Source organism: Myodes glareolus, chromosome 13 (assembly GCF_982192425.1).
Source record: "Myodes glareolus chromosome 13, mMyoGla1.1, whole genome shotgun sequence".
Classification (NCBI taxonomy): Eukaryota; Metazoa; Chordata; class Mammalia; order Rodentia; family Cricetidae; genus Myodes; species Myodes glareolus.
Genome location: NC_142038.1, coordinates 105,175 through 118,970, shown reverse-complemented (window position 1 = coordinate 118,970; position 13,796 = coordinate 105,175). Strand labels below are relative to the sequence as shown.

Here is a 13,796-nt window from a genome sequence, read left to right as displayed (position 1 = left end):
ACAAGCTGATTGTAGTGGTGTGTATTCATAATCCTCAGCACTGATAAACAGAGCTAAGTGGATTCTTGATGGCCACCCAGCATAGCACACTTTGTAATTTCTGGACCTGTAGACCAGTTATATAATCTGTCTGAAAAATAAGAATCATACCCAAGGGTTTCCTCTGGACTTCAACCCCTCCCCCCAACAAATACATGTTTCACTGCATACACAAAGACACAGACAAACATATACATACATATACTAAATAGCATCATAAAAGCGAATGAGTAATCATTTTCATGTATAGCTACATATTCCTTTTGTTATTTCACTTAGATTGTAGGCTTATAACAAATCCTTCAGGCCAATGTAAGATTTCTGTTGATGAGCAAATGCCCTTTGCATCAGAATGAACTGCATTCTTCACGGTTTTTACTGAAAACTCTTTGCACATAAATTTAGTCTGTTATCTCTAAACTGTGCTTAAAAATCTGGATGAAAGAATGCTGACTATTGACTAAAAATGCATAATTAAAGTCTGCTCAGCAAATAGAAAATCTAATTTAAGGAAACTGCTATCATTTTTCTCTAGAAATCATCCTCTTGATTTAACAAGTAATTCCTTTCTGCTCTCATAAAAGTAAATATTATTGAACTTTCTTACACAATTTAACATTGAATAAATAATCACTACACATGCCTAAATGGGAAGGAAGCTGTTGTTCTAGATTGTATCTAGTTGCTATGGGTTAGGAAAAATGAGAAATTTTATGTGTCTAGGAAGTGTTGACAAATTCTGTGGGTCGATACCCCTCTTCCAACTGCTTTTGTTTTTGTGGGGTCCCCACATCTGTTGTATGAACACTGCCAATAGACCATATTTAACATATTCATGTGAAGGCAGATATTAAAAAAATATCACATTAGCTCAGAATTGAGTGCAGTAAAGGGTTATTTATTTAGGGGTAGACTCACAGATCACAGTCCTCTGAATGAATGGAAGATCAGGAAGCAAATCCAGCAGCATAAGAGAGAGAGTGCATGTTAATTGGCATTTATAGAATGAGGTCATGCCCAAATGGGCTGGTGACTTAAAGGCTACTGGCTGAAGAAATTTCTACAAAACCTCCCTTTTGTTTAAATACCATAGTTCTAAGCCTAATATAAAATGATACAGCATAAGAACAAATGTCAAGTATAAAAATAAGAATACAACTAGCATAAGCAATATCAAGCAAGAAATATGTGATAAATGTTTCAATAATTATCCTGTCCTAGGGTATCTAAGTCTTGTATTATAAATAACTTGACCAAGTCATCTAGTCTTCAACCCAATCAAAGACTTGAGAAGAGAATTAATATTACTTGAGTAAGCAGGAAGTGTATTCAAACAGTTTCCAAAATGTACAACAAACGACAGGGCATGATTTGACAGTCTTTTTTCTTGTGTCTTGTTTGTCCTGCCTGGACATCATGCATTTTTTCAGTGCTTGATGCATGGGCAGTTCCTTACCCAAAGGCCAGTTTTACCTAGAAGAAAACAAGCTCCAAGTAGAGTGTCTTCTGTGCTCAACATTCTCTTAGGCATAGATCTGTGGTGCCAGGAGCAATGTGTCTCATTTCAGCAAAACTCTAAGTTATTTAAATGCCCTATTCTATGGTTCTTTGAAGTGGTTGATGATTACCTATCTATGTAGAATATAATCTCTATGTATCTAAAAAAACCTGATTAGTCTAACTATAAGTATGACAAATACGGATGACTATTGATCTATAATTCTTAATACCTATATAGCTTAAACACTAAGACTTCATATTATTATCCTAGACAATCTTTAAATGATTATGCAACAAATGAGGACACTGACCTCAAAATGCAAACAATGTATAAGTATCTTGATCAGATTTCAAAATGCATAATGCAATATAATAAATATATACTAAAATTTTATCAATAAACAAAATGTCTTAAGAAGAGGTAGAAGCATGCATGCATATAATATGACAAAATAACTTTGCCTAGGTGTAAAAATATTGTAGAAATTGGAACATATTCAATATAATTTGAATTTGTATCAATAGACAAGATACTATACTAATGTAAATTGCCTATAAATGATACCTCACAAGTATTCACTCTATTACTCACTAATATTATTAGTGTAAGTTCACACTAATCTATTATTCCATTCAATTTCTCTCTTTTTTCAAAGATGATTCCTTAGCCTAGATAATTTTCACCCCAATCCTTAATAATTATAATAATAATAATAATTAACCCCTAACTGAAATCCCTAACCCTGAAGACAAACTTTGTTGGGAGAGGGATGTCATCTTCTAGAATTACTTTCAGCTCTAATGGGGGCAATGTTCTTTCTATGGGATCCCATGAAAGTAAAATGATGATTAAGTTCCAAGATTACTGTCTGGTATATTTCCAAACAGTTTCTGAGTATTTGGTAGGGTTTTTCTGAGGATCTTATTTTAAATTATGACCAGAACATTCTAAAAAGGTGCACCATTTCAGCTAGCTAGGTTGGAACAATCTTGAGCAGCTGGCACCCAAAACAGGTCTTATAGTAGTGCTATCAGCGTCATAGAGTCATATCACTCAGGTAGAGTTGTTGTTGTGGGGCCCCCATCTTCTTCCTGAACATATCAAAGACTAATTCAGAAAAATTCATTGTTCATTGTAAAAAAGTTAAACATTATTTATATAGACATATATTCAATGAAATGTATGATAGAGACATAAATAAACATGAAGAAAAATAAAATTTCTCATATTTTTTTCTTTTTTCTGTCCCATACCAGATGGCTCCTGACATGAGACAGAAACTTTGAATTTTTCTTTTAACAACATGCTTGGATTTAGAGAAGGACAGTGACATTGTTCAACTCCAAAGTCAGCTTTGATTTTTTTTAAGTGAGTCCTAACTATTGTTATAGTAGGATTCTTATCTTACCCTCAGATTATCTGTCATCATAAGTCACAATTCTCTTTACTTGTTGATCCTATCTGGGTAATTATCTTTTCCTCTTTAGGAATTTAGATGTCCAGGGTCTCTTGACTTTTTGAAGAAAAGTATTTTTTCTTCAAAGACAAGTACAGAACCCTATCCCAACCACTATGAGGTTTCCTTACCACCTGCATATCTGTCACCTCTGTGGATGAGCTGTCATCTCTCTTTCTCAAGATGTTTTTCTTTTTTAAACTGAATCTTCATCAATTTTGATGGTATCCATAGCTTTTCCTCTCCTGTGGAAACAAGAGCAAAACCCCTTCCCGGACATATCACATCACCTGGTTTACATTGTGAGGTAAACACATCCATTAATTACAGCTGATTTAATTTAGAAGTTTTTCCTATTATCCAATGTTTTTCTGTTGCTATTGTTCCTTTCCCAGTAGCATTAAGAAAATGTAAGGTTAATTAAGTATTATTCAATCAATTTCTGGGGGTATTTTCATTCTTTTCTGTTTATTTGATGTTTCCTTTATAGTTCAATTTGATGTTTCCATAGCTGCCTGACCTGCAGGATTGTTTGGTATACCTGTAATACGCTTTATATTTAATAAATAAAAAAAACTGTTTCATTTTCTTTGATGTGGGAGTCCCCTCTGTGTGCTGTGATTATCATAAATGAATAAAGAAACTGCTTTAGACCTATAGCAAGGCAGAACTTAGGTAGGCAGGGAAAATTAAACTGAATGCTGGGAAAAAGAAAAGCAGAATTAGAGAGAAGCCATGGAGCTGCTCCCAAAGTCAGGCATGCTGAATTTGCTAGTAGGCCACTTTGGATCTATAGCAAGACAGAACTTAAGTAAGCAGGGAAAACTAAACTGAAATCTAGGAAAAAGAAGGGAAGAGTTGGAGAGAAGTCATGGAGCTGTTGGTGAAACTTTGCCGGGAAGCCTTGCCACATGGTGATACACATATTAATGGAGATGGGTTAAATTAATATGTAATAGTTAGCCATTAAGAGGTTAGAGCTAATGGGCCAAGCAGTGATTTAAATAATACAGTTTCTGTGTGATTATGTGGGGTCTAAGCTAGCTGGGTGGCCAGGAACCAACAAGCAGCTCCCCTACATTTCTTAGAGACATATGCTGGACCATTATATGTCTTTATTTATGCAAGTATACCCATTATGGCCATAACTTCTAATAAATACATGATTACTGAGCCATACTTTACTGAGCTCAAAGCAGTTGCCTATTGAAAACCTGAATAAGTGTCAATGGTATGGTGTACATATTTTAATTTTCCAAATTCTGCAAAGTGAAACACATCTATCTGCCAGATCTTATTCCTTTGAATACCCTTTGGGTTACTCCCCACAAGAAGTGGTGTTTGGTTATAGAAAGAGTAAGTAGGACATCTCTTTATAATCTCCTTAGGTTGTTGCCATGTAATAAAAAACTCTCTTTAAACCTTTGTTATTGACACGGTGTTTCTTATGAAATTCTGAAGTCTTCAGCACACTTCCAATCACTTCCAGTCAATTTCTGCATTACACTGTGCTAGAAGACTTGCCAGACCCTTATGGGATTGAATTTGTGTTATGTATATGGGACAAAGCCTATTGCTGATTATATCTTGAATCTGAATAATGAATAATGAAGTCAATTCTCTATCATCTCTTATAAATTCAGTGGTTTCAATGTGCAAGACAAATCTTTCTGCATATTGTAAATCAGTAAATATATTGAGAGGTTCTTTAAAAACCTTTAGTACCATGAGAATCACATAAGATTCTGCTTTTGGACAGAATTATAAGACTTTGTCCTACCTTACTCAAATCTTCTGATTTGTCACCTGCCTTCCTAATTTATTTCCATCAGTATAGAATGTATGTGCTCCAATTATTGGTGTGTCATGTACAATGTAGGGAAGGATCCAGGTAGTTCTCTTTATAAGGTTAATTCTATGACTTTTGGGATAATTGCTATTAATCTCTCCTAAAAAAAATTAGCACAAAATCTTTGTCAAGGTTCATTGTCTTCCCATAATTTGCTAATTTCATCAGTAGTAAAAGACACTATAATCTCTGCTTTGTCTATTCCTACTAGTTGACAAAATCTCAATTTTTGTTTTATGATTACTTCAGGTACCTTTTCCCCATAAGTTTTAATTTTTTACTTGGTTTATGTGGTAAAAAGATTCATTCTAAGATAATATCTTCCTTTTGCATTAAAATTCCTGTGGGGGGGGCTGGAGAGATGGTTCAGTGGTTAAGAGCATTACCTGCTCTTCCAAAGGTCCTGAGTTCAATTCCCAGCAACCACGTGGTGGCTCACAACCATCTGAAATGAGATCTGGTGCCCTCTTCTGGCCTGCAGGCAGACACACAGGCAGATTATTGTTACATAATAAAATAAATATTTTTAAAAAAATGTTAAAAAAAGTCCTGTAGGGGAAATTCTGAAAGGTAATCTGACTAGAATGCAATTAAGATTTCAATTCACCCTATTCACATGTACTTCTTATAATTTTTCTTCAACAACAATCAATTCCTTTTCAGCTTCAGCTGTTAATTTCCTGGGACTTTTTAAGTCTTTGTCACCCTCTAAGGGTTTGTTTATATGAACTATTGGATCAGGTATTCTCCTGACAGCTGGTCGATGACTGAAAATATCTCCTAATAATCTTACAAGATTATACACAAGTCATTAAGAGTCCACAATTGGTCTCTCCAAATTTGTACCTTTTGTGTTCTAGTTTTCAGTAACCCTATTTTACAAACTAAGTAGTTCATAGAATCTCCTCTCTGTACTTTTTTCAGGAGCAATTTGTAATCCCCATTGTGGCAAAACTTTCTTTACTTTTTCAAACATTCTTTCTAAAGTATCTACATTTGAATCAGATAGCAAAATGTCATCCATCCAATGGTAAATTATAGATTTAGGAAATTGTTTACACATTATTTCCAAAGACTGACTTACAAAGTATTGTCACAGGGAGGGGCTATTGAGCATTTCCTGTTGAAGGACAGTCTATTGGTATCTCCTAGAAGGCTGAAAAGTATTATAAGTAGGAACTGTGAAGGCAAATTTTTCTCTGTCTCTTCCTTGTAAAGGTATAGTGAAGAAACAATCTTTTAAGTCATTAACTATAAGAGGTCATTATTTTTGGTAATAGAGAAGGCAGAGGAATTCCAGACTGTAGAGGGTCCATATGTTGAATTACCTTGTTGACAGCCTTCAAATCTGTCACCATTCTCCAATTACCAGATTTCTTTTTAACAACAAATATGGGAGAATTCCAAGGGTTGGTTGATTCTTCAGTATGGTGAGCATCTAGTTGCCCCTGTTACAGCTGTTCTAAAGCCTGCAGTTTGTCTTCTATTGAAGGTCATTGTTTAACCCATATTGGTTTCTCAGTTAACCATTTTAAAGGTAGGGCCATTGGTACCTCTAAACATTTGCTAGTTGCTTTGTGTCCTTGTACAGTCTAAATGGCTGGTCACCTTTGCGTATAGTACCTTAGAATATCATTCCCAGAAATATGAGTTTCTGATATTCAAGAATGTTAATCTGGATACTCCATTTCTGCAGCAGGTTACCATCCCAAAAAAATCACTGTGATATTTGCCACATGTGGCCTCAGCCTTACTCTCTGTCCTTCTGCCATTTGCATTCAATCCATCTTGTGCTTTATTTCACTTGAGATAGGGTTACATTTGTAGTAATTGAATATCTGCCTCTTGAAAATGCCAATTTTGATGCCAAGATTCTGGAATTTACATGTACTCTTAGTTTTGGTCTTTGATCTTTTGAGCTTTTTAGACCAGTCCACCCAGTAGGTGTGGAAATTGTAGAATTGGGATCCACATGGGGCATCAGATGAAGATGGTTGTTAAAAAGAAATCCACGTTAGCTCAGAATTGAGTATAATAAAGGGTTATTTATTTAGGGGTAGACTCACAGATCACAGACTTCTGCACACATGGGGAAACAGGAACTGAGTCCATCAGCAGGAAGAGAGAGAAAACACATACCTTACATTGGCATTTTTGGTATAAGAGGCCATACCCAAGTGTACTTGTCACTTAAAGGCTACATGCTAAAAAAGTTCCTACAACATCCATGTTGTACAGAGATGCTGGGAAGATTTAATACTTTTTTTCACTGCGGTCATGAGAAAAAGACAAAACATTAAGACAAAAACCCATTTTTCTTCTTCTCCAGTCCAAGAGCCAAAAATCTGGGTATTAGTTATCCACTTCTTCAGTGAAATAGAGTGAAACCTTGAATTTTCACTAAATATTTGCTGATACCCAAATTTCTCTTTACAACTTTAAATTCAGTGTTTCTCTCAAATGGTGTATCTCTTTATTATCTTTTTCCATACTGTTTATTAATTTATAACTTCTCTCTCATACAGGACAAGCAACACCACTTAACTATTTTTCCCAGCCTCCACTTTTTTTTTCTTTAAACTTTAGCTTTTGTGACAGGATCTAGATCTTGATGTGTTGACCAGGAAGCTTTGAACTCACTATGTGGAATAGACAAGCCTTGAGCTCTTAAATCACATTTTTTTTCTGAATCTTCAAATCACTCTGCTTACAAGTCCGTATCATCATGCCCAAGCTTTCATGAGCATTTTTCATCTTTTTCTCTTAATTTTTCCTTAATTAGAAAATTCTATATTTTTCATCTAATAAACTTTTGTAGTGTTGGACATAATTTATTCTAACTACTCAAATGCTGTTTATTTTTCCAGCTTTCACAGATAGCAGACATACACTGTTGGATTATATCCATCTCAGACTTTGATAGAAAATTCATTATCCTTTTAAACTGAAATATTGGCTTACCTAAGCTAAAGAATGCTTAAGGGAATTAAAAAGGCTAAAGGAATTTGAACCTGTGAAAACAAAGCAAGGCTTTGATTATTGTTAATTAATTATTTACTTTTTATTTAAATTGGGAAACTGCATGTTACCTTCTGTTTGTACCTTATTGACAGCAGCTATCTTTGCTATTCATAACATGATCTAGGAAAACATCAATAATGCCTTTACTCATTTATCTCAGAAGAAAGCTTTCTTCTTGTCCTGACCTGGCTATGATTCCAGGTGCACAGCAGCAGTAGGCCAGATGTTAAACATTTTGGGAAAGAATGCTTGGAAACCTCTGCATTTAATAAAGTTGATTTTCTTCCACAAATAAATCAGAAGAGCTCTACTAAAGAATCTGTGTCCATTTCAACATTGTATTAGAGAAAGTGTTAGGTTTTTTAATCTTGTTCTACCTAAAATAATTCAAAGGAAGAAGAACAAAGGTCAGTCCCACTTGGGTACTTAGTAGGTAAACACATGGAGAAAGAATTAAGAATTATATACCTAGTTTTAATGTGAAATTTAGATACTAACAACATGAAGAAGACATAGTTAAATATTACTGTTTTCTTTTATTATGAGAAAGAGGTAAGGGGATTTAAAATATATATCTGTGAGGTGATGTGAGGTACTGGGAAAGTGAAGAGAACAAAGTTTAATTGTTCTGGGTACTAGGATCCATTGAACATAAAAAATACATGCTCCTTCTTCTTCTCCTTCTCCTCTTTCTTCCTCTTTACTTTTTATCTGCCTTTATCTTATTTTTGAGATTAGAATATAATTACATTATTCCCCTGTCATCCGCTCCCTCCACACCTTCCCAAATACTCTTCTTTGTTCTTTTTCAAACTCATTGACCATTTTCATTGATTATTGTTCTATTATATGTATAAATATAAACATATTCTAAATATAACCTGAGCAGTCTGTATGTTATTTTTGCATATTTTCAGAGCTGATCATTTGATAGTAAATTTATTTTCCATCGTTGCACTCTCCCATGGAAAAGACTATTTCTCTACTTACAGAATTTACTGATTACCTATAGTTCTTTGTGTACAGCAGAATGCTTGTGAATTTTCCTGTGTCTAGTTGGAATGTCTGCTGTGTCCTTGTACAGCTCATGTTTAGATAGTAACAGTGGTAATATTGATCTGTATAGTTTATGATATTTCTAGGAGACACAATTTCACATTAAACTTCCTGATTATCTGCCTGCTATTTTTTTGTACCTGTTCCATAATGTTCCTTAAGTCTTAGATATGGGAGTTGGTTTGTAGATATACCTATTGGATTTGAAGATCCATGACTTGATTTTGGTAGGCTGTGGTTTTCTGTAGTGGTTGTTTTGGTTGTAAAGAGAAGTTTCTTTGATGAGATTTGAGAACTATTTTTATCTCTAGGTATAATGTTAGAGATTATGCTGGTTTAGTAAAGTATTAATTTCAGCTCCTCTAATACCCATGAAATTACTAACACTGATTGCTTGGTGGGTTTTAAGTACCAGGTGTGGTCTCCTTCTTGTCAAGAGTGTCTTAGTCCAGTTAGAGAAAATTTGATTACTGCTAAGATAAATTTGCCACTACTGCACCCTTAGAATTATTGGGCTAGGTTTGCCATTGTTGAGGTTCATAAATGTCATAACTGGGTAAGATTATTAGTTGTTTCCATCCTTTGCAAGATTGCATGATGCTGTCTTGCACCATGAAAACTAGTTTTTGGAGAGAAGTTACTCTGGTCTTTTCCAGCTAAGAAAAATAGCAAACAAATAAATTTAAAATACCTAGGTATTAAACTTGAAAAACATAATAGTTGTGACTCCTTTATGATAATATTAGATGTTCATTAATATGATAATATTAATATGATAATATTACATGTTGGATTACAATGGCTAATAAAAAATAAAAAGAGGAAGGGAATCAGAAGAAAGAGTGTGCTAAGAGAGCAATGGGGTTGAATGTGACTCAAGGCCATGATGTGTGATGCCCATGGATGCTGTGAATATATTTTATTAATATTGGTTAACAGAGAAGTTGCTTTGGCCTATGGAAGGATGGAATAGAGCTAGGCAGGAAAACTAAACTGAATACAAGGAGAATGTCATGTAGCTGTTGAAGGAGAAAGATTCCTAGTAGTCCAGAGCCTCATGGCGACACATAGAGTAATAGAAATGGGTTAATTTAAGATGTCAGAGCTAGCTAGAAATATGCCTGAGCTATTGACCAAACAATGTTGTAATTAATATAGTTTCTGTGTGATTATTCAGTTCTGAGTGGCTGGGAAATCAATATGCAGTCTCCATTTTCAAGCCCATGTTAAGAATATACAAGGACATCATAATGAAACTGTTCATACTGTACAGTGATGAAGAATAACATGTAACTACCATGTTTCAATGAATTAGGAGCAGAAAGCAGAATATTACCAGAGTTATATGTAGATTACATATACATATATGTGTATATAAAATACTAACTTCTTTTATACCAACTTTCAGTTAAATATTTTTTTTCAATCTGTCAATTTTCACTTTAAAAATCTCTTCATTAGCTAAATGTGTTCAGATTTTAAATCTCATTGAATTGTAAAGAAAATTCTTTTTTTACAGCAAATAACAATTCCCTATTGTTTAGTTAATTAGTAAGGGTAAGCCTACATTATGTTTATATTGTCAGTCCTGATAGACAAGGCTTCTACTGTCTATAAATATGAAGTGTCCTCATTGCTTGTGACTGGTAGATGTGTTTTTTGTATTTTTACCCCTTACTTGCTTTCATCACTCATGAATCAGTCATGGAAGCCTTCCCTGTATCTGAAGACTGTCAGTCCAGCCATCTGCATAGCTGACACAGGTTTTTGGCTGTGTGTACTGGAAAGACTGCTCTCTCTTTGACAAGAGCAGCTGTCAGAACACAAAAAAAGACCATTTTCACCTGCCTTATTGCATCCTCATAAGCCTGAAAGCAAAGCAGATCTGCAATTTAAACAGTGCAGGGTTTGCTGTGGAGATGTATTGACTGGAGGCCCCCTCTCTCACCAAATCATTCTGATCAGAACTGTGGCCAGGAGAGGAGGAAGGCCTTAGATTTAATAGAATTGTACCTTTGTGATTTCCTTTTATATAGTAGAAATTAGTGAAAATTTAGATGAAGAGATTGGGCCAAAGGATAGTATTGGCTTCTAAGTCCATTTTGACTTCCTTCACATTACCTGAGTGTCTGAATTTGCTACAGTTTTAGGCAATCACTTTACAGTCATTAAACTGAGATTTTATTCTCCACACCTGCTCCTTACAATGTAACTTAGCCTAATAGATTAACTAGCATGCAATTGTTAATTAATCAACCATGAACTAGTAGAAGTTACTGCTTTTTCATGAGAAGAGAAAGATAAAAATGCTTATGAACAATGAAAAGAAATATGATTTGAACATAGCATGCAATAAAGATTTTTACTGTATGGAGGAAATCAATTGAGTGTTTCTTTCTGTACCTTTTGACTGAAAACTTTTTTCTGAGAAGATAGACCATAAAAAAGTTCTTATTAAATATAAATATAAAACATTTAAATGTTCATATTTTTTAAATGTTATTTTTACAAAAATTTTTACTGCTTAACACAAGTTCACTATATATGTGGTGGTTGCAAATTTTATTAATTATTTTTATATAATTATTCATCCATTTATTTATTTGTATGTGATGTGGAAGCAGGGTGCTTGTTTCTCCTTGAGTGCTCATCAGGCTTTCCCACACATGATATACCGTGTTTTCAAAGCGTGAACTGAAATAAACCATTCTCTCTTAGATTGCTTCTTGTCATATACTTGATTTGTTCTCTGAAATGAGAAGGGTAACTAATACACATACATGAATATACTTATAAGACAAGTTAATATAAATGTATGATTTCATTTTACATCAGGTTTCAGAAGTAGTAAATGGTAAATCTGTTTTCATTTTACATTACTGATTTGTGGTTAACAAACCCTCTGTTGTGCTCTCTTCGGCAGCACATATACCAAAATTGGAACAATACAGAGAAGATTAGCATGGCCCCTGCACTGGGATGATATGCAAATTCGTGAAGTATTCAACATTTTTTCAAAAAAAAACTTCTGCTATCTGTATCAGTTAATCACCTTATATGTAGATACTAAAAGTGATAATTTCTGTTATTTTCATATTGTTTTCTTATTTTTAGAAGATCACTTGAACTGTTTTCTAAGATCTCTCAATTCAAATGTCACCCAAGAATACCAAGTGACCTGTGTTAAGAATACAGAATGAATATTTTAAGTTTGTTATTTTGTTTATAAAGAATATGTTGCTCTAACTATTTGAACAACACTATATTTATAACCTAAACTTGAGAAAAAGATTTGTAGGGAATAAGAACCTCATTGTAATACTCTCTAATAGTTTTATAGTTTACATTAGTCTATTGTTAACATTATAACATGTTACTATATGGTATAGATTTTGTTTTATCTGAAGGTATTTTCAGAAGAATGCTTTGTAAATTAAAATATAGAAAAGAACAAAGTTCTTTTCTGAAATTACTGGGGAAGTTTTCTGATTGGTTTGATATAGATTTTGGAGTCCTCAGATATGGAAAAAGAGATTACCTTCCCCATGTTGTCTGATACCACGATGTCTACAAGGTTACAGGATATATAGAATAGAGTATAATTGGTGCACCAAGCCTCATCACCTAGATTTAAACAAAGTAATTAAGAAGTAAGAGGATTTGTTATTTTAAGTAAGCTATTGTATTTGAAAAAGTGGAAGATGGGAGAAAATATTGGACATAGCTCCTTAGTTCAGGGACATGTAACAAGATACATAAGATATACTTCAATTAACAGAGTGCAAATTGTATTTCCAAATTCGTGGTAGACAATGAGAGCTACACTCAGAGAGCAAAGAGGTCACTACAAGTGAAGCAAATCATATGAGGAAAACCTTATGTAGGAGAAAAAGTTTCATTATTGGTCTAGAAAAGTAGATGGAGCCCCTGGAAGAAAAAGGAAAGAAAGTTAAATAGAACAGTTGGATCAGAGCCAAGTATGGAAATAGCAAGATTCTTAAGCACAGGAGGAGTTTCCTATGCCTTCCTCCACTACATGAAATCAGAGTACTACTTTTGAGTCTTCAGGAGGACTTTGCTTACTTGTTTGTTTGCTTGTCTCAAGAACCCAGACAGTAGACTAAAATAAAAACAAAACAAGATTAGAACTTGATAAATAAAAAAGTTATAAAAAAATAAAGTGACAATTTTTCTCTAAACGCTGAAATTTTAAAGACAGTGTCCAGGATATTAGAGGCAGCAATTTCAGATTAAAAACAAGAAAAGCACCTCCTTAAAGATTGGCCAATAAAAGGCCCTGTAAGTAGTTTGCTTAAAATGAACAATTCTAAAATTATAAAAATACAATTTTATCTTTTATAAACTAAGCATTTCTATTTCCCATTACTGCATGCTCTATTTTATAAATGGCTTTCAAGGTCTTTTCTTTAACATAAATGAATAATGCATGAATTTAGTGTATAAAAGATTTTTTTTGCCCATGCTGTGAAGATACTAAACATCCAAAGGATTTTAAAATGTAATTTTGTGAAAAATATAAAAAATGTTTTTGAGTGTTTAAGATTGATGTCAAAAAATTACTTATTTTATTACTAATTTATACCTTTTCTTCTGAGTTTCTGAGGGCAATACTTTTTAATTGTAGTTTTCTTCTATTTTTAAAAATTACAATAAAATTGCATCATTATTTATCCTTTCTTTTTCCTTCCTCATCTTAAGCCATCCATATACAATTGTTTGGTCTCTTTCAAATTCATAGCCTCCTTTTTATCAGTCATTGTTTTTACATGCATATGTAAAATGCATATGTATGTACACATATGTTCCTAAATATAACCTTATTAGTCTTCATAACATAACTGTTTTGTATGTTT

General features: G+C 33.6%; 1 non-coding gene across 1 annotated transcript; it reads left to right on the top strand.

The window, feature by feature from the left end:
* The first annotated feature begins 11,829 nt into the window (after positions 1-11,829).
* On the top strand, positions 11,830-11,936 carry LOC125390665 (U6 spliceosomal RNA). The gene has a single exon (XR_007228838.1). It is a non-coding gene; the product is annotated as a U6 spliceosomal RNA (small nuclear RNA).
* Positions 11,937-13,796: the final 1,860 nt, after the last annotated feature.